The sequence below is a fragment of the Momordica charantia genome, assembly GCF_013281855.1.
Source record: "Momordica charantia cultivar OHB3-1 chromosome 1 unlocalized genomic scaffold, Mcharantia_2.0 BLBB01000001.1, whole genome shotgun sequence".
NCBI lineage: Eukaryota > Viridiplantae > Streptophyta > Magnoliopsida > Cucurbitales > Cucurbitaceae > Momordica > Momordica charantia.
Window position 1 is genome coordinate 11,844,993 of NW_028275157.1, and position 19,438 is coordinate 11,864,430.

At 28.4% G+C, this 19,438-nt stretch overlaps 1 long non-coding RNA gene across 1 annotated transcript; it reads left to right on the top strand.

Annotated features, from left to right (window-relative positions):
• Positions 1-7,587: 7,587 nt before the first annotated feature.
• Positions 7,588-11,666, top strand: LOC148213275 (uncharacterized). The gene is made up of 3 exons (XR_015792852.1): positions 7,588-8,445; positions 8,702-8,774; positions 10,142-11,666. It is a non-coding gene; the product is annotated as an uncharacterized LOC148213275 (long non-coding RNA).
• The last annotated feature ends 7,772 nt before the right edge of the window (positions 11,667-19,438 follow it).

Genomic DNA, 19,438 nt, shown 5'->3' on the forward strand with positions numbered 1-19,438 from the left:
GGAAAAAGAATTCTTTTCTCCGATGTCCAAATTTTAGGAGAAAATATGGTCTTGAGTGCGTCTTCTCTTCTCTACCTTTTTTTTAGTATAACATATGAAAAGTGAGGGATCGAACTTACAATCTTTTAGTTAGAGATATGTGCTTTGGTCTCTTCTATTTTTTTCGGTGGACTGTCATGAAGAATAGAAAAAAGAGAAGATATATATTAAAAAAGATATTATAAAATAATAAATATTAACAAATCATTTGAGACTGCACAGTTTTAAATTATTAGCTTAATTCTCGTGTCATCTTTTTATTAGTTAAACTTTCTATTAGTACACTTAAAAAGACGTTTAGAACTATTTCAAAAACATCCAAATTAAAAGGTTTTAGCTTTACGCTTTTATTGGCTAAATTAAATGATAACCAAGCCTGCCTTTAATGATCAAAATTATAATGGTCTTCGGATGTGTTTGGAAGTAATGGCAGGGACGAATTATTTTGAAAAAAAGATATCCAAGTATAATTGATTTTTCAAAATTACCCTTCCTTTTCTAAAATCAATTTGTTAATTTACGAAATGATTTTTTGAAATGATAAAAGTAAAATCAAACCTTAGTCTTCTTACAAACATTAAAGTCAATACTAGTTTTCAACATAAAAAACACATACTATTTCATAGACATTGAGATTTATGTATAATCTCTTATCAATAATATTCATCACTGTTAGAAACAGAAAAACCACAAGCGGGTAAAACACCAAATAAATATTTATCATGATTAACATAAAATCAATATTTTAAATGTCGATGTCGATGGAAATGTCGAGGTCTCAATTTCATGGAAATATCAATGGAAATATCGATAAAATGTCGATGTCAATGAATATTTCTGTACAAATAAGAAAAATTAAAAAATTGTAAAAAATATTTCAATTAACAAATAAACAATTTTCTACTTCTAAAGTGGTTAAAAATAATTAATATTAATAATATGTATATATTGTTGATATTTTTCATATTTTGTCGATTTTCTCGTACTATGATGGAAATGTCGATTTATCTCTCATTTGATGTTGAACCCATATGAGAACATGAATATGTCGATGGAAATGACGACGTGTGGACGGATATTTAGAACCATGCATAAACCTTTTAATTATAATCATTTATCCAATAAATAAGATATGCACTCCAACAAAATCGATTTTTAATTTCAATTCCAAGCTATCATCGTGTACGTACGATGACGGTTCAGCAACCACACATCTGTTCAGGTGTCATCATATAGTATATATAATGTCGGTTACTGAACGATATATTTGTTGTTAACTATATATAATATCAAACTAATTATCATTGTACGTCTTCGATGGCAATTAAAACAATGACGGTTATTTAGATGTTGGTTGATATCATTCGTTTGAACAAATAATATCAACCAACATCTAAATATCCGTCATTGTTGAACAAATGATGGTCAGGTATGAAATTCTTAATGTAAAATCATGAGACAAAGATGCTTAGTTTATATGATATTCTTGTATAAATCATCAAAGCCCTCTTTCAGCTTAAGGTAGTAAAATTTGATAGTACTTAGTTCTACCATTTTTCTTAAATTAAATATATTATTGGAGGTAGTCTTATGCAAAAGATAAGCTACATTAAAAATTTGTCTCTCACTTTTTTTAATATAATTTGTGCAAGTGAGAATTCGAACTCGTAAATTTTTGTTGAATATAGGTATTTAGGGATGTTCACGGATTGGGTTGGATCGGGTTAGAACGGTTATTTTTTTTCGAGTACAACATTTTGGGGAGGGGATTCGAACTTACAAATTCTTAGTTGGAGGTATATGTCAATTACCGCTGAACTATGCTCGCTTTAGTAGATATGTTAACATGTTGATAATCAGGTTGGCAAACTTGTCATCAATTTCTTTCTCTCCTTCTTCAAAATTCATTACTACATGTTCCTAGACCATATATTTTCTAGATTTAGTAGTTAAAGGGCCTTCATAGACTAACCCTATATTTTCTAGATTAATATACTTTTTTTTTTTTTAAGAAGAAACTTTCTTTAGGTGAAAAAAAAAGGGAAGAACTTAGTGGTTAGTGGATAGGAGAGGAGGGAGAAGAAGAGGGGGAGAAATGTCAATTCATAAAGGTTTTTTTTTTCTTTTCTTTTTCCAAAAGGGACAGATTAAGGATAGAGCCATTCCCCTTTCATCATTTGTTCAAATCTTTCTATGTTCATTATTTGGCAACTTTTGTTGGAGAAAAATGTGACATTTTGAGAGAGAGAGAGATGCATTGGATTTGGCTTCAAAATTGGTCAATAATATCATCCTATGGTGGCTTGGGGTAAAGTCATATATAGGCCACAGCCAATTGCATAGTAGCCAACAAAATTTCCAAAAACGATGTCGGTTTGATACAAACATATAAAAATTACTTTTCTATATTCCTTTTCTTTTCACATTATTCTTATTTTTAATATTACCTCTCTATATATTACCGATAAGAAAAGTTACCAAAGGTTGATATTTTTTTTGCTTTTTGTTTGTTGTTGCTCCTTTGTTAGTCAAGCAAAATATAATTGGATTCATAATTGTTGCTGGTTTTTTGTTCTCTAAAATTTTAAATTTAAAAAAGAAAAAGTTTTATATATGAAAATTAACTTTTTAAATTACATATTCAAAATTTTTATATTATATTTATTATGCATTTTATAAGACAAAAATGATAAAATAATATTTTTATTTATAATTTATAAAAAATTGAAAACAGAAACAAGAAACTTGATTTTGTTGCTTGCTAAATTTTTATAAAATTTTGAAAATATTTCTTAAAAATGAATAATTACTAAACGTTTACGCTTCTAAAAAAAATAAAAATGAGAAATGAGAATAAGAGAGAATCTTTTTGCTTACTCGCTGTATCCCTACAGTCTTGTCTCTTAGATGGTATCTTAAGACCTCAACTTGTCACGGCGCCAGCCCCAGAAGTAGCTCATAATATGACCCCTATAAGTTTTTAAGGGAGCATAAATAATTTGGTGGTGGAGAGAAAACTTCCTATAATATATTTTTGAGTAATGTTCAAGAATCTTATTTAAGTGATCATTGCAATTGTTAACTTTTTTTTAATTTCAATAAATCGAGTGGAGATTTGAATCTCCGACCTCTTGGTCAATAATATATGTCTTAATAAGTTGAGCTATGCCCAAATTGACAATTGAAGTTATTATTGTTGTACATTAATTTATGTGGTCTCCAACCACTTCACAGTATACTTTTTGTTTGATAAATTATAAATCTCGTCTCTTAACTTTAAGCATCGTGTCCAGCTACTTGATCCCATTAATTTTAAAAAATTTAACTACGATATAAAATTTGAATTATATTTCTATTTAATCGCTATCTTTAATAGTAATTAATGCAATATTAATGTGACATATTTATTAGGTGAGTTTTTGTCTAACTAGTTAACAAGATATGATAAATAATCGAATAAATAATACTCGATTTTTAAAACATCGAATAATAATGATGAAGGGTATATTTGGGAAATGAATAAGAGGCTACGATGCTCGTGCACTAAGGAAGTCAATGTTGTAATGCTCTTACCCTAGCGATGGTTGTCATGACCCATTGCCCATAGAAGTCACGTCTCACAAGAAAAAAGAGAGAAAAGATAAATAAATAAAAAATAAACTAGGGTAAGAGCAATGTGATTGTGGGAAAATTGAGGATATCTAAGAGGATCTTGAAAGAGGAAATCAAAGAGAAGTGAAAGTAATTGTTATTATCTTTATTTATTAATTAAATATTGAATATGCACGTGGTTAATTGATTCATCGTGACCATCAACCTAAACATAGCTCAACTAATTTGGCCACCTGTCTTCGACCAAAAGAATGCGGGTTCAAATCCCCAACTCCAATTGTTGTACTAAAAAAAATGGGTTGATGGTGTGGTTGGTTATCGACCTAATTAAAGTTGTGTGAGGATTTCTCTATCATATCTGTTCTTTGTACTGTTCGTCACTTTCTTCAAAACCAAACAAATCTGCATTTCCTAGAGAAGCTATTGATACTGTTGGTAATGCGACCAAAATTTCATATTGACTAAATATGGAGGAGATCATTAAAGGTATATATGCGAGGGACAACATTTTCATTAGTATATGTGACCTTTTGAATGAAACAAAAAACAAAATTGTGATAATTATGCCCAAATGAACAAATATCATACCATTGTATAACCTGAGATAGAAGACAAAACATATAAATAGAAACTCATTGAATTATTTTTAAACTCAAATTAGGTCTATTTGTGTTGAGAGATCTCCACGTGAACTTCTCGCTTAGAAATATATGTTCGAACTTTAGCTTGGACATACAAAAGATAAGACGGGCAAAGCAAAATTCTCCTTTGACTGACCTCGTGAAAGCCCAACTCTTGGCACCAACATGGAAGCCACACTGTGACAAATTTGCTAACTGCTTCGTACGTACATTGTTTCGAAATGGCAGTTCAATACTTCCTAATGATCCTCTATAAAAGGTGTAGTCCATCATTCCCAAAGTTATGCAATCTAACGCAATTTCTACTAAGTTCGACGCTTCGACGCAACACCAGTTTAGATTAAATATTAACTTAAACTTCAAAGTGTACAAGAGTACCACACTAGTTAAAGATTCTGTCTGCATATCTTTAGCCCGATTGAATATGAGGCACTGCCTCGACTCGATTCTAATGCTACACCTCGTCAAGAATCCTATGTCAAAACTTGCATCTTTCTCGAGACAAAATAGTTAGATTTGGTGTTGTTCTTTTTCCAACTTTTATTATTTCTTTTGTTGTTCATTTATTTGTCACTTTTGGTGGGAGAAAAGCATGATTGTGCCCAATTACTTTTTATTATTTATTTATGGTTGGAACCTTGTTTGGTTCATGCATTAGAGCTTCCAAATAGAAGGTAAAGACGAATAATTAAATAATTAATTAAAGTTAGGTCAAGAAATAAATTAACAATGTCAAGAAACAATCTTTTATTTCTTATTTTTTCACATGATTTAGGATGAGAACAATTAATTAATTAATGTAGTTTGATTATTATGAATGGATAGCTGCCTTTCAGCTGTCCATTGTAATCTTCTCCTACAATCTTTATCATTAAGTTAAAATATAGTTTTAACATCCAAACTTTATAATAAATTAAATTTAAAAAATGATGTTTATCTTTTGGGAATTTTCAATTTATATGGCTAAATTGGTCCATTTGATAATGATTTATCTTTAATTTTTATGTCTTTAATAATTAAGTTTAAGAGACCTAATTATACTATTTATTTGTTTAGTATTTTACTTTCTAAAAATTTTAACCAAACTCAAAAAAATAAAAAATAGAATTTTGAAAGCTAAGATCTTGCTTAATAATAATTTTGTTTTCCTTTCTCTTAGGAAAAGTTACTATTATTTTAGTTTCCACTTTGTTAAAACCATTTTATGTAGTAAAATTTTAAAAATTAAAAGCATAATTTTTTGTCGTTAAAATCTTTACTAGAATTTTAAAATTCTTTGAAAAGTAGACTATAAAACAAATACAATTAGTTAATAATCATAATTTAAAAAATAAAAAATAAAAACGTTATCAAATAAGTGAGCTCTGTTTTATATATATATATATATATATTTTTTAATTTTGCTAGGAGTTGACAAATATATTTTTTAAGTAAATTAGAAAACTAAGAAAAATGTAAGTAAATAAGCATATCTTTTTAACAAAAAAAAAAAAAGATAAAATGGAGCTTAATTGTTGTGAAAGTTAATGCCCTTGATGTTCAATATTATTGTTGTAAAAAATGTGACTTTTCTTTTATTATTTTGTTTAATTTTGAAGATTTGAAGATTAAACCTCTCTAAAATAACATCAATTCAACATTAATTATTATCACTCAACTAATTAAGCTACTTATAATCTTTTTACAGCAAAAGATCAAGTCCCCGCTCCTCCCAAAATTAAATTACATAATTGAAAATAATAATAACAATAATAAACAAGCATAAATATAAAAATAAATAATTATTAAACCCGTCCTCAATTAAGTTCTACACTAATCATTATCATTACTCTTCTAAGAGGTACCGTGTTAGAGAATAATCATCTGTTTGCCAATTTTAACCTCAAATTCTTAATAAAAATTTTCAACGATGCCACTAATATAATTTCTTTTTTCATTTGATTTATCAATTATTCAATTGTACTTTTAATATATTAAACGGTAAGATAATTGAGAATCATTTATGGACCTGTTATCATTTAATTTATACATTTTTAAATTCCAAACTTACCCTAAGGTTCATGGAACTTTTATTAAATTTCAAAAACAAAAAGGATTAGTTTAACTAAGGTAGGTTTTGTTTTTTTAAATTGACTCAAATTTAATAATACTTTTAAAAGAAAAAATAAAATTACAACCAATTAATGAAGTGGCTTGGTCATATTATCTCTATATCCTCATTGCTTGAAAAAGAGTGATATTTGATGAATTTAATTGGGTTGAATTTGGACATTTCACACTAATGGATAGTGGGGGTTGGGAGGGGGAGGGGGGATGAATGCAACCTTACTCTAGAACTTTCTATGATTATCTAATATTTCTAAATGATGTCACCTCTTGAATATAGGATTTAAATCTTATTTCGGTCTCTAAAATTTCATATTTATTCTGTTTTGGTTTTGACATATTTTAAAATATTCAATTTAGGTATTTTTTCAGATCTGTTTGGTAATGTTTTCGTGATTTTTTTTGTTTTTTAGTATAAAAAAAACATAATTGCATTCGGTAAAAATGATCTTACTTTTTATTTGAAAAAAGTAAACCACTGAATTTCAAATTCAAAAAGTAAACATTTTATATGAAAATTATTTTTTTTAATTATATGTTTAATTTTTTTTTAATGTTCTTATTGTCTTTTTAATGTTTATTATACATTTTATAAGTCAAGAATGATATAAAAATATTTTTGTTATGTGTTGAAAAAAATTGGAAAAGAGAACAAGAAACCAGAAACAATATATTTGGTTTAGTTATTTCCAAAATTTCTATACATAAACAAAAATTGAGCTTTCTCAATAAAAAAGGAAACAATAAACAATAAACGTAAACATGACTATATGGACCCTTAACTTCTTTTTTTTCGAGTAGAACAAGTGGAGTGGGGACCGGATTCAAACTCATGACTTCTTGGTCAAAGATAGGTGTCAATTACCACTGAGTTAGGCTCATGTGGGCAAACGATACCTCAACTTTTCGCCTTCACAAGAATTTTAGATTATATTATTTTCAAGGATTTGACAATTAGACATGTGGCTTGAAATGCAAGTATACATGCGTAATATTTATATTAAATACATTATAGAACATTAAGAACCAAAATATATTTATTTTATACAAAATTAAGAAACGAAAATAGAAATTTTGAAAGTATAAACATACAAATTGGAAAAACTCCCTATCAAAGTATAAAGGATGACATAGAACAAATTATTTTGTTGCTCATCGTCAAATTAAAGAGCTTTTTTCTTTAAGAACAACGTGGGAGTTTGAACTTTTAACTTTTAGATGAGTAAGATATCTTAATCGCTGAATTATGTTTTATTCTCCCTCTTTCTTCATCGTTGTTTTTTTCCAAATAATCTCAACGACTTTACTATTGTTTGTGAGTCAATGCATATTAAAAATACAAAAATGAGACCAAATAAGAGGTGGCCAAGATTTTCCTAAAAGTAGACCATGTATTTGTAAAGTTGCCCAATTGGAAGAAATATGAAAGATTTCTCTCTCTCTCTTTTAGGTATATAGCGCCTGTCTCCACCTCTCTTAGCCTCACAAATTCCCCTCCTTCGCCCTCCCTCACCGGCGCCACCGCCACCACATTCACTGATACCCTCCCTCCGCCCTCCAAAACCACTCCGACGACGGCGCTGCCACCACGAGACGACTTATTAGACACAGCCAGAGAGCTTCTCAACTGGGAAGATGGAATAAGAAGTTGTAGCAAACTACAAGCATCAACCGGAGAAAATAATATGGCCAAGGGCTTCTATCATATAGGGCTTTCTTGATGGTCCATTACTCGAAAATGGCCTTGTTTCTTTGGACAGTGTCCCTCCTGGTGCTGCCTTTGCTTCTCCCGCCGCTGCCACCGCCGCCCACGGCGGTGCTCTTCGTCCCCCTTTTGATCATGATGCTTCTCATCTTCCTTGCCTTTTCCACCTCTCAGCTTCCGGCTACCGCTACCATGTCGGGAAGCTGTTGAAGATGTTACAACAGGTCTCTTCATGTTTCTATTAGCTTGAGCCTCTACGATCTTTCTATCGATAGAGATGTTGTCCTTGCTTAGAACTGTTGAAAGATTATATATGTTCGCATCTTCAACCATTCGAACCAGGTAAAAGTTAATCGGTCTCGTCGTTGAATAGCGGTCTTTTATTGCAGATTTTTTACCCAGAAGAAGGAAAAAATGAGGAAGAAAAAAGGTTTTTTAGTTGTGTATTTTGTTTGAAAAAATAGGGAATTTGTGTGGAGGTTTGTACAAAGCTTAGAGATGTAATATTTCAACTGTTTTAATTAGAGCCAACAACCTTTTTGGTTTGTCTTCTAAATCTATGATTTGCTTTCCGACATAATTGAATGTTTGGTGGCAGTAAGAAACATGTTCAAGACAAATCTACCTAAATTTCTGACCATGTTTGGGGGAAGGAGAGATTCCTAAAATTGGTGAGTTTTTGGAACTTTTTAATCATGTTAAATAATATAATGGGATTTTATTTATTTATTTTTATTTTTGCGAAATTAAAGAAGATTATGTATAGTGGTTGGGTTTGAAACTTGTATTTTTATTTTTTCAACTTAAAATTATTAATTACTATTGAATAAGAACCATATATATTGAAAGAATTGAATTTACCATAAGCCCAATATCTTAATGAACTTTTTACTTCTTGAAGTAATTCATTATGGTATACATCAAAGTATAAAGTTTTTGAGTTTAAATCTCTGAAATTTTTATATTTAGTCTATATGTTTAGAGGGGAAGCTTTGAAAGCATGTTGAAATATCCAATTACCTTTTTAACACTGAATTTTAGTCTTAAATTTTCATATTTATTTAGTTTTTTGGGATAGTCTCTCAACTTTGAAATATTTTGTTTTTGTCTCTCAAATTTATCAAAAGAAAAGTTTGTTTTAATCTTTAGTGTTAAATTTGACATTAATTATTTAATCTAAATTTGAATGTTTGCAAACCCATAATACATGACTCGTCTTTCGTCCTAATGCATACCTTTAAATACTGGTTCAGGTAGAGGTTTGATAATCACTTAAATGACAAAACACTTGCTTATATTAAATTTTTTTATTAATAATTTACTAATAAATTTAGGGGTATTTGTAATTATGGCAAAAAAAAAATTTAAATAAAAGGATAGCAAATTTAGCAGTTACATTTTAATTTTGCAAAAATAGCAAAACATTGAGGCCCAACCCATGAAAATATATTAAAATGTCAACTTTACCCTCAACCTAAAACAAGGAGGTATATCTAATATAACTCCGAGATACCTTTGATATGAGTATCTAATATACGTACAATACATATTATATGTATGCATTGATCTATTTTATTGATTTACCTTTGATCGACCTTATTAATATAACTATGATATGTGTGCGCTATGTACCACTAATTTATACATAGTATATGTTATTCATATACCTCTTATATGAGAATTTGATATATATGTGTGATGCTATGAGCCTCGTAGAAATACCTTTGATTTGAGTTTCTGATATATGTTATTGATATACATGTTATATGCATGTGTTGATTTATCTTATTTTATTTTTCATCTACCTTATTGATATATTTATTATATACGTATGTGATGATACATTTATGATAGGTATGTGTGAAGCTATGCGTCTTTGAATTGCTATATACCTATTCTATATATTTTGATATATTATATTTTACTTCAACATGATCCGAATGTAATATGGTATTCTCTAAATTGATTTTCTTTTTTGATATTGTATACTTATTTCATCGTTCATATACTTCCTATTTATGAATGATCGGGGAACAAGAACGTGAGAAAGAAGATCGAGAAGAAGAAGGATCACTATCACTTATTAAAAGTAAGTTATAATGATTTATATTACAAGAAAATCTAGAGAAACTAACAAAGAAAAAAAGAAAAAAGTCCATGACAAAAGCATCAAGAAACCAGTAATTTCCATTGATTTACTCGCGCACAAAATTTGAATAATAGTAGGGAAATGGTAAAACTGGAATAATGAAAAATCTAAAAATAATAGTTCAAATAATTTTCCATATTTACAAAATTCAAAGGGGGTTGTAATTTTTTAAATATGGAAAAAGATTTAGTCGTCCGATGCAAATTTTCCAGTTTTTTTTTTTCAAAACCAAGGGTTAAAAAATAATATTTACGAGTTATTTTTAGTAGGATAGATATATATTTAGAAGTTTGGGACCTAGATAATGGGATTAAAGATAAAAGTAGGCTATTTAAAAAAAAAAAAAAGACAGAAAAGGCTAAAATATGATTTAAGTATAATAATTAAAAAAATCATTTAGTGAAACATTTGATCTTGTAATTTATCTCATTTTTTTATGTGCATTATTTTTTTAGTAACATATGAGATAGGGATTCAAATGTACGACCTTTTGATCACGATAGGTACCTTAATCAGTTGAAATATAATACCAAAAATACGGATAGAAATTTAATACCAAAAAGGATAAGTACCTTTCGGTCAAGATAGTACATTATTAACTATATAGATTTTTTTTAGAATATAATAACAAAAAATACGGGTAGAAATTTGAGCATATGACCTGTTACTCATTCACCATATTAAACTATATTTCAAATTAGTGCATTAATTATGTGAGAATTAGAGAACCAACCCAAGTTACACATATATTAATGTGATTTTTTTAAGGTAAATATTATTCTGAATTAATACTATGACAATATTTCATTACTCAAATATATATATATATATATATATAATTTTTTTTTAACTACAATCACTCACTTGATATTTAAACTCTATAATATGATCTTCTGTAAGAAATTCCAGACTATGGTCTCCCTCTTCTATCTAAAGCTTGGAAGTGTCATATATGCCATTTTATATCCATTTTATAGCTCGTTTAAAGCTAAGTTAACCCATTAAAAAGTTTCTATAAAAAAAAAAAAAAAAACCCATTAAAAAGTTTATGTATATTCGTTTAGATGAATTCATATGATACCTACAATATGTTGAAAAAAATAACATTTTAAATATTTTTTAATCTCATTTCTCGACTCGACATTTATACTTTCTAAAATGAAAGAAAGAAAAAGGAGAGTATTGTGTATTACCCTCTTCAATGTATATAAGTCTCTTCTCCAATTTCTCTATAATAAAGATCCATGGTCTAGATTGAGCAATACAATGACTAATATAGGACTTAAACCTGGTATATGAGAAATCACCTAAGACTCAAACCTCATATATGAGAAATCACCTAAGGCCTGTTTGGTAATGTCTGTTTTAGTTTTCTCTATTATAATAAAGAAAAATAAAATTATGTGACTCCCAACACTCATGATCCAAGAATGATAAAACAAAATCTTTATTTATATTGAACAAATTGGAAACGAAACTAGAAATAAAAAACTTATTTTTGTTGTTTCCAAAATTTCTATATGAGATTGTTTCTTAAAAAATGATAAACAAGAAACATAATAGTTTGTCAAAGATTTAGATTTCTTAAAAAAATTGGAAACGAAAAACAAGAAACAAAAATGTTACCAAACAGGCGTTTGAGTTCTCATACTTTCATACTTTCAAAAGGCGTAAGGATTTAGCCTTTGGTTAAATTTTTCATTAAAATTATCCTTAGGCAACCGACATATTTATATAAAATATGATCAAGCGAATGGAATTAATTAACGATTTCCTATGATCTAAAATCAAAAGTGATTCAATAATCTATCCATTCATATGCAGCAGATACAAAAAGTTAATTCATAGACTCAAATCAATATTGTTGATGGTGATTTCTGGGCAAGTACCACCTCGATCTAGTGTCACGTAGGTGCCATGAACGCCTTCATTTCCAAGGTCTTGACTGCCTGCATACAAAAATCGAGCACCGATGTGATGCACTGTTGTATGCACTCTAATGCTTAAGTTAAAACTAAAGTTGGGAGCAAGTGGGTATGAAGCAAATAGAGTAAGAGAGCAGTAATATCTAGAGGGTGAGAGAGTGTGTGAGTATTCTCACAAGAACTTGTGTAAAGGAAGACAGCTTACCTTAATTAAGGTTGTTCTTTTTCTTATATTATAGAGAGAGATTTTGTGATTGAAGGGTGGAGACAGAGAGGTGGCGTATCGCATTCGTGGTCCACAAAACCCTCGTCAGTGTTTTTCCCTTATGTCCCACAGATGGGAGGCGTGGCGACACCCTAGATGATTCTCTGAAACATATCGTGGTTTGGGTACAGGGTTGGCTGCTCCCTGTAGGGAATGTATTCAAGTGCGCTCGAGATTGAATCTAATGTGCTGGAACCTAATTTCAAACCCTAGAGAAATGTGGAAAGAAACCTAATTGTGTATAGTAGAATTTAAGTAGAATTGGGTTTTTGGACGGCACGGTGTAGGGAGAATCGTCCAATTCCATCTTGTCCAACGAAAAAGTAGAAGAAAACAATGAAGAGATGCAATGAATTTTGCATACAAGGAAAAAAGGTACATATAAAAATATGAACTTACCAACTATTGAAAAACTTTTAGTCGATTACTTTTCACACTTTTGTTTTCTCTATAGAAAGAAAACGAAAATATACCGAATGGTACCTAATCTTTTGAGTAATTCTTAAAATTGGTCTTAGATTTTTTAGAAGTCTTAATTTTACTCCAATGTATAAAAAATTCTCAATGACTAATCCTTCCGTGAAGAAGTTTTGAACTTTATTTATAAAAATTTGATGTAATATTAAAATATACTAACTCGGGTGCAACTTGACACACGAAACTCAACTTGTCAGGCACCAACAAAATTCAAACCATTACTTCCAAGGAACATGCCAAATTGGTATGCCCATGTGCCTAAATATGTTAATATTTAATGACACATCAATTTTCTATTGTTAACAAATTTTAAGTACATATTTTTCTTTAGAATAACTTAAATCGATAATTTCTAATACACATTAAGGAAAAATTTGAGAATTTTAAGAGATTAAGAAGCAAATAAAGAAAAACCTAAGGGGGGCTTGGTTACCCGTTTTCAAAATGGGGAGTAAGATTTGTTAAGACAAACTCACGTTTGCTTCATAGTTTTATAAACCCAAGTTTGCTAAAGTAAATACTATTACACCGGGTTTGCTAAAATAAATACTATTCCACTCTCCAGGTCAGGTAGTCAGGTTGCTACAGTACTTTATTTCTACTCTCCAAGTTGTTATAGTGTATATTTTGTCTAATTATCTCTTCTAAAATGAATAAATTTTTTAATGAAATATATTAAATAAATGAATAATTTAATTAATTATAGTTTTAATTATAAATAACTAAATCAATTTAATTAAAATGATATGTAATAAATAATTAATTCATATATTGATACTTTTTCTCTAGATTTTTTTTTTCTAAATGATCCAAGAAAAATCTTTTTTTTTTTTATTAGTATCTATTTTTAGCTGTTATTTTTTTTTCATTTTATAAAGTTGTTCATTTTATTTTTACCATTTTTATTTACAGCTATCACATTTTTAAAAAACGTTATAATTATAATTTTGTATATTTATTTATTTTAATTTTATATTTTCTTTTTATTTAGGAAGTTAATAGTTTTTAAACAAGTATTATTTCACTTTGTAATCAAATGTAATTGTCAAATAAAAAATAAGTGAAATTTAATATTAATGTTGATTATAATTAAGTAATCAAATTTTTTTAAGAATAACTAAGTAATCAAATTTACTTTAAGGTAGAAAATAGTGAAAAATTAAATAAATTATTGATAACATTTTCTCTACGATAAAATTTATGTCGAATGAATTTGTATACACTTGTTTAGACTTTGATAAATACTTGAAAAGTATTTTCATAAACTTACAACCACTTGATTCGGAGATACATGTCAATTACCGTTAAGTCAGGCTCGCTTTGACATTTTTTTTAGATATTATCACTCATATATATCAATCCATTCATTATAAAAAAAAATTTTGGCAATCAACTTCTTGAAATTGGTAGTAAAAATTTAAAATTTGTTCTTTTTCAGAAGCATTTTGTTTAGGTCATTTTTCTACTGCAGTAAAACCTACTTTACGTCGTGACAAGTTAGATTTGGTATTTTATCTCACGCATATCAACGTTCAACCTTCTTTTTAATATATATAATTATTATTTTAATCAACATAAACTTAGTCGCGATGAACACCTATCTTTTCGTAAAAAATTTTAAATTAACAAATAATCTATCTTCTAAATCGATTAATATTAATATTAGGTTTACATTAGTATTATTTTGTTTATACTTTTCATATTTTATCTATTTTCTTTTTTTTCAATACTATAAAAATGTTGATTTACCTCATTCATATGGATGTCGAATTTATGGACACATAAAATAGGGAGAGACATGTTGGCATGTCGACAAAAATGTAATACTTGAATAAAATATATTTTAATGTCAATTCCTTATTTTGTTAATGAATTTTAATGTGCATTTACCTAAAAGAGAGAAAAAAAAAGAGGGAGTTAATGAATATAAGATATATTTAAAACTTTTTGTTTCTACTCTATCTAAAAAACAATTTTAAAATCTCAATCAAAAATTTAAATTTTTTATTTTTTATTTATTTTTGAATTAAACTATAATTTTAAATGTTGTTGTAATTAGGAACTAAAAAAAATTAACACAGTTAACCCTGAGTAGAAGTCTAATTTTCACACTATGGACGTAATATTAATGATAAGATTTATAAACGTATGTAAAACATGAAATGGTTATTTACTGATTTGAATACTTTTTATTAATTTTTTCGATCTTTATAATCTTTCTAGAAATATCAATCAACAAAGTTTCTTTGTATGGGTAACAAACCCAACCCATCACAACAAAGACGACATCTGGTTAGCTTGGTAAGGGTACCCTTCAACCAATATTTTTTCTACATCATAAAAGGTATCAATGAAAGGAAAAATATTACAAAAATATCACTAATATAAATATAAGTACTAATTATAAGATTTATAATTTATACTTAATATATGTTCGGGCATCTTTTCAATTTAATCTATATAAAAGTTTCAATCTAGTCCATTAAGTCTTGAAAGCTTTCAATCATATCATTTTCGTTTGTAAATATCAAAATTCATTGAATTTTTTTCTCCTATAAATTTCATACAGTTCATTAAATTCATTAAATATCATGATAGGTAATCTTATATCATTAGTCCATTTTAACATTTACCAACAGCAAATAGTATAAATATAATTAAAAAGATCTTAAAACATAATAGATTTGATCAAAACTTTTTAAACATAAGGCTTAAATTGAAAAAACGATGAAAACATATATTTGAGATTTAGAACTTATTTGTTAAAGGTAGACTACTTATTATATAAGAATAGTTTTTTTTTTTTATCAATTTCTTGGTTTTCATGATTTTTTTTTAAATATTCATTAATATTAATGTTTTCATGATGTCCTCGTCAACTCAATGAAATCAAACATATTGATACTTTCTTTCATATTGATATATTTTAATTCTTGGTTGAGTTATTTTCGAGTAGTGAATTAAATAACTATGCATTTTGGGCTCGCCTTATGACTTATTACTTCAATATGATCGAATTATCTTATTGATTTGGCACTCGGTTTAAGTTGCACATTTTCTTTTAAAATCTCAATAAAAAGTAAAGAGAATAGAATTTTGTCCCATCAAATCGTCCTTGAAAGAACAAGAAGATTATTCATTTACATTATGTATGGGTATAAAAACAAATGGCATTTGTGCTAGAAAAAAGAGAGGTTGTCTCTTTCCAGGAATAAAATAGGTCGTAACTAGTGATGTTAGTTTTGATGTGATGTTCTATGTCCTAGAATTCGATACCTAAATACCTTAGTTTCGTACCTGCATCCCCTGCAATCGGGATGTATCATATCATGTCTAGAATTACTGATCTTGAGAGCGAAAACTGTTGCTGCAAACCAACGCAGATCATTTCAACAATTCTAATTATTCCAAATCTTAGGCAACTATATTCAACATTTGTCCTCCTACTATTACCAAATTTACTTAATTACCAATAATAAAAATAAATTTAAAAATGTTAAAGTCTCGGGTATAGCTCAATGGTAATTGGCACGTATCTCTAAAAGTTGTGAGTTCGAATCCTACCCCAAAGATTATACTAAAAAAGATAATAATAAAATTTAAATTAAAAGTTAAAAATTATTTCCAAAAAAATAGGGTAATTTAATTCCTCTTAAAATGTCTCGTCAGTCTCATTCTCCTTCTTTGACTCACGTTCTTCTTATAAATTATTTTAGCATTTTTACGCTTCTTTTCTCATCTATGCTATAAATATTTTTTTTATTTAAAAATTACCCTACTTCTTTTTTTTTTTTTGTACATGTGATTATTTATAAATTTCTATTTAATTTCTTAACTATTTATTTTTCATTAGTTATTGTTTATTGCTATTTTTATTTAATTTGTTAAAATAGAACATTGTTTATTGCTATTTTATTTCATTTGTTAAAATAGAACAGACAACATACAAATTTAATTTATCTATATTTTCCTCTAATAAATTTTCTTCTAATAAAAAATTACATGAACATTTTTAGTTGATATGATGATTTCATTATGAAACATTACAACTTCTATTTGATTTATCAATTATTTAAGTTTACTTAGTTATTATTAATTAGTATCAATTAGATTGTTAAAATGAAATTCACTATTATTAAACATCATAACTTAAAATTTAATAACATTTTATATCAATACTTTTTCTCATAATAAAAAAATCGTATCAATCTTTTTTTCGTTGATTTAATTTAATTTAACTAGTTATTATTTTTTCAATATCAGATAAATTTTTAAAATTAAAAAAATATTACAATCAAAATAAAATTGAATAATAGTTGCAATTTAATAGCCCTCAATTATTCAAGTTTCTTCCTTTAAAGATTCATTAACTAGCTAGCTATAGTCGTTCTCATAGTTGAAAGAGACCTATTTTGACAAGTATTGGTTCTTTTAATCGTGTTTGAATGCTTTTATTTAGTTTTGATTTGAGAATATTGTTTCTAAAATTTTGACTATTTTTTTAATAATTTGCTTTGATTTTGTTAAAGTTTGAGTATTTTCATGTGATTTGATTTGGGCATTTTTTTGACATGATTTTCGCGAACATCAGATCGGCTAGGATGAGTTGGATAGTGAACTTCGAAGACTAGAGGAAGACCCTGCAAAACAGAGTGAGCACTCTGATGTTAAAATTAGTGAATGTCCAAATCAACTCAAGAGAGAAAATCGGATGTTCGCGTACCTTGAAATGGAGCGGAATGGTTCTATTTATAGGCGAAATCCCCGACAGTAATCCCGACAAGGCCTCAACGGCTCTTTAAGGTTGCCGTGAAATGCGACGTGCTGTCTTGGAGTGTGTCGAAGATGAGACTGAACTGAAGTAAGCCAATCGGTTCAACCAGTAATATGGAAATATAATTATGAACAGACTTGTTCGATTCAATCACACGATCCAACTGACGTAGGCCACGTGCAAGGGTTAATTTTATATGGTTTATTGATAAGTTCAGGAGTGATTTTCAAAATTGGTATAAATTACCGCACTTATCCTTTTTTTCTTTTTTAAGCAACTTAAAGGGGCACGAAGGAGGAAAGACGAGATAGAAAGCTCATCTCCTCTTCCGATAAGTTCCTCATCTAGCTCGTTGTCAATTGTCATGGAGGCTGCTAAATGTGCTGATTTATTGTTATTCAAGTTTAGGATTTGAATTGATAAAATCGAAGTTTAAAGGTAAAATTGACTCACACATCTAATTTGAGGGGTAAAAATCAATTTCTCCAAAACAGGGATTTATATACTATTTCTATTTAAACTTGTTAATAAACAAAAGTTGGAGTGAGAATTAAATGAGCATGCTGGTTGGTAAATTAACGATCATGTATAATTTTCACTTCCACATAAAATATTCAAACACAACCATAATATGCAAATAAGGAAGAAAAACTGTAAAGAACTAGAGGATGACACAACAAATTATACTGGTTCACCACTAACGACTGTCTTCCACTCAGATTTGGGTAATTCACCAACAATGTTAGAATCGGAATACAAATATCTCCCCAAAAATATCTCCTAGAGGTCCCAGCAAAAGCCAATAGTATTTTAATACAATTTAATACTTAGGTACATGAATGAAAAACTCACAAGAATCAAGATCTGATTATCCTGAATATGTTGATCTTGATTAGCCCCAATGCCTCTGCCACTAATTAGATGTCAAAACCCTCTGAAAATCGACTGCTAAAACCCTTCATTCGGCTAGAAAAAACCCTAAACCCGAAACTCCTGAATTTATAGACTCGAAATAGCGCCATGGCGCTATAGACGGACAAAAATTTGCATCTGCCTCAACAGGACAGCACTGCGATGCTGCATTTTCAGCCATTCTGGCCTGCAGTGCCTGCCTCTCCCTATTTTCCTTTCCACCTCAATCTCAACTCATCCCTGACTCGTTCCGACGTCGTTTTGACTCCACCAATCCCAACACATATATTAATTGGGGGATTATCAAAAATATTTTCAAAATTAAGCCTATGCCCAAAACTAGTTATTGGATATAGATTTTTTTTATTCATCCCACTAGGCTAGTGAATGGGCATCACATCTAAGACAAACCTAACCGTTTTTGTGTAATATAAATGAGATGCCAATATTTTCATAATAATAAGATATTGATATTCAACTAATATGATACAAATTATATCGATTGAAATATGATTAATTCACTAACGGACAACTGATTTATTATTATTTCATTGATAGTATCAGAAAAATAGCCTATAATTTAAAAAAAAAAAATCATATGAATTAAAATTGAGTAAGCAAACCAAACTCAACAAAGAGAATGAAGAAGGGAAATAATTGAAAGCAAAAAGTTTGATACAAATTTTTAAATGTCCATAAATTCTAAGTAGCCTTATCCAAATCAAAAGCGAATTACAAAAAATAAATTTTTTTAAAAAAAGATATTTTTTTTCTTTTTTTTTTTTTAATACTATAGAAATATTCTTTTATTCTTTGATGTTGGTGTCAAATCT